Source organism: Lygodium microphyllum, chromosome 8 (genome assembly GCF_053477565.2).
Source record: "Lygodium microphyllum isolate KBCC chromosome 8, Lygodium_microphyllum_v1.1.10, whole genome shotgun sequence".
Taxonomy (NCBI): domain Eukaryota; kingdom Viridiplantae; phylum Streptophyta; class Polypodiopsida; order Schizaeales; family Lygodiaceae; genus Lygodium; species Lygodium microphyllum.
The window spans coordinates 89,457,513-89,460,859 of record NC_141142.1 but is presented as its reverse complement, the minus strand read 5'-3'; the positions used below and the strand labels follow the sequence as shown (position 1 = coordinate 89,460,859).

The 3,347-nt window shown below is 42.4% G+C and overlaps 1 pseudogene; it reads left to right on the top strand.

The window, feature by feature from the left end:
* Positions 1-208: 208 nt before the first annotated feature.
* LOC148032575 (serine acetyltransferase 5-like) lies at positions 209-2,118 on the top strand (annotated as a pseudogene).
* The last annotated feature ends 1,229 nt before the right edge of the window (positions 2,119-3,347 follow it).

Genomic DNA, 3,347 nt, shown 5'->3' with positions numbered 1-3,347 from the left:
CTTTAAGCGTGCCACCTCTTCTCTCCACTTCATGTTCCAAAAGACTAACCTCTCCTTCAATGCAGACACTGGTGCTAACTCCTTAAGATCTTCAACCATCTTGGGTGCATTTCCAAGCAATGTACGACAAAGATGCAAGTTCTTCTCGGGATCCCAAAGTGCATCAGTGACTAGGTGCGAAAGCCCTTGCTGCTGCAACATGGTCTGCATGGATGTACATGCTGAATTGCAGAAAGTAACAAAGACAATTTCATTACTATTGATGAGTGATATCTGCTCTTCTGTGCTGGATGATATAGCCTCTATCAAGCAAATGCGTAGTGCTTTGGCAATGTTCAAGGCCATCTTCACAAATTGTAAACTCTCTACAATAAAGAAAAGAAGTGTATAAGCATAATGGCCAAGGCTCAAGCTACCAATTGTAAGTTAAGCTACATAACTTTAATATAAATGTATGACATATAATATTTGATTAAGAATACAATTGTATGATATCAATCTTAATTTATATTGGTGTTGCATATGAACTTCAATTGCATGATACCATCTAAATATTGAAAAGGTAACACAAATTACATCTAGTCATAACTTATTAAAAACATACAAATGCAAGAACATGATAGATTTTAAAAAAACTACACATAGATCAGGACATTTTTTGGCCGAATAGATGACCTAAATGCCCATCCCATTGAACAATAGCAAACAATTAGTGTATCAGGACATTACGAAACCGAATGCACGATCAAATGCCCATCATTTATTTTATGTGTAGCTTGTCAAGACACTATTTAGCCGAATTCACGACCAAGTGCCCATCTACACCTAGGGGGGAAGGGAGGGTATCACAACCAAAGTGACACCTCTATGCCGAGTTCACGACACAGTGCCAAGTCAATTGTGACATACTTATCAAAAGACACTCACTTGCCGAGTTCACGACTAAGTGCCTATTTAACAAGCACCTTTTGGCCCTATGAAATCATCACAAGACAAACATATTATGATGCACTCATCCCCCAAGGCGCACTCATCCCTTGAGACCCTTATACATAGTGATGATTCTAATCATGTGTGTACCTATGTTATGCATTCAAGGAGGCAAGGGAGCATTAAGTGTTAATCATAGAAGTACATATACATAAATACATAAATCTATTAAGATAGAAGTACATATACATAAATACATACATGTATCTATTAAGATATTGGTACATAAGCAATCTTTTAAATTATACACGTTACTTTGCACATTTGTCATAAAATTCTTTTTCACAATTCTCTTCTTATCCCCCCTTTCTCTTAATCAAAGGGATTCTCATTACAATTTTGAAGCTTTTAAATCATTTTGTAGGTCCTAGGGAGGGTCTAAGCAATAATATCTTATCTTATTTTCAATATTGCAGAAGTAAATCTCCATTCATGCTAATTCAACCAAAATAGGAGAGATGCACTGAATAGAAAGATCAAAACACCAGTACGAGAAAACCATCTATGTTGGAAAGCATTTCTTTGTGACATATAATAGACCAAGCATCTCAAAGTAGATGTCTTAATTATTCTTAAAATAAAAACACAAAGTTGGATTGTTGAAACTGCGTATACCTCTTATTATCTTCAAGCATGCCAAGCACACAAAATTTCCCATAGGTTGTGGATAGAAGGGCGTGTTCTACTAGCATTGACATTACAAAGCAGGGTTGCAGACGTTTTTGCTACCAACATACATCCAACTGCCGCATAGGAAAATGTATTTTGTTAGATCATGCCATAGGGGTTGTTATTGGAGAGACAGCATTTGTGGGTTGTCAATGTGGCTATTCTGCATCATGCAACCTTAGGTGGGACAGGTAAAGTTGGTGGGGACATGCATCCTAAGATAGGAAATGGGGTTCTGATAGGTGCCACTGCAACCATTCTGGGCGACATGAGGGCGACATCAAGGTGGGGGATGGGGCCAAAATTGAAGCTGGTGTAGTGGTACTCATGGAAGTGCCACAAAGGACTATTGTAGTCAGTTTCCCAGCAATGCTGGTAGGCCTAAAGCACCAGCCTACTCTCCTCAAGGAGATGCCTAGTTATACCATGGATCAAACATGGTTTGATTATGTGATTTAAGCTGCTCAAAAGTGCATTTTTCAACTAAATAAATATTTATCTTACAAGATAATGATGGTGTACCTGCGAGCTGTCGATTATAGATTTATTCTGCACAGAGAGAGAATAGTTGTGGGTGACAATGAGGCTAAAATGGATAGCATCAACAAACCAGGCAGCATCAAATAACATTGACAGAATTATTGACAACATCAACAGGTGGCAGCATCGAATGTGGGAGGAGGCATCGAACTACATGGGAGGAAGCAGCATCATTGGGCAGCATCGATAGGAGGTGGCATCGACAGGAGGCATCAATGACAACACGTGGGAGGAGTCGTCGATGGACACCATTGACAGGAGGCAGCATCCGCAGGAGGCAGTATTCGCAGGAGGCAGTATCCGCAGGAGGCAGCATCGAACGTCAGCATCGAACGCTCATCAAACATCATCATCGAACGCTCATCAAACCCATAGCATCGAACGTCAGCATCGAACGCTCATCAAACATCAGCATCGAACGCTCATCAAACCCATAGCATCGAACGCTCGTCAAACGTCAGCATCCACAGCATCGAACGTCAGCATCATCGGTAGCATCCACAGCAAGCATCGAACGTCAACGAAAGAGGAAGGCATCCACAGCATCATCGAACGCTCATCAAACATCAGCATCGAACGCTCATCAAACCCACAGCATCGAATGCTCGTCAAACGTCAGCATCCACAGCATCGAACGTCAGCATCATCGGTAGCATCCACAGCAAGCATCGAACGTCAACGAAAGAGGAAGGCATCCACAGCATCATCGACAGTATCCACAGCAAGCATCATTGGCAGGTAGAGGAAGGCGGGAGGAAGGCAGGAGGAGGGCGGGAGAAAGGCAGAAGGAGGGCGGGAGCAAGTAGAGAAAGGTGGGAGGAAGGCGAGAGGAGGGCGGGAGGAAGGCAGGAGCAGGGCGGGAGCAAGTACAGGAAGGCGAGAGCAGGGCAGGAGCAGGTAAAGGAAGGCGGGAGGAAGGCGGGAGGAAGTAGAGGAAGGTAGGAGCATGCAGGAAGGCATGAGAGAGAGAGAGAGAGAGGAGCCGATGGGTAATTTAGAGGGTGGAAAATTATGAGAGAAAGAGAAGGTGGGCATTTATGACAAAAACATCCACATGCATTTGCACTTAGTCCACATTACACCTATAGTACTATGTGCATCAATGTTGCACATATACCCATGCACTAATGCACATAGTCTTGATATCA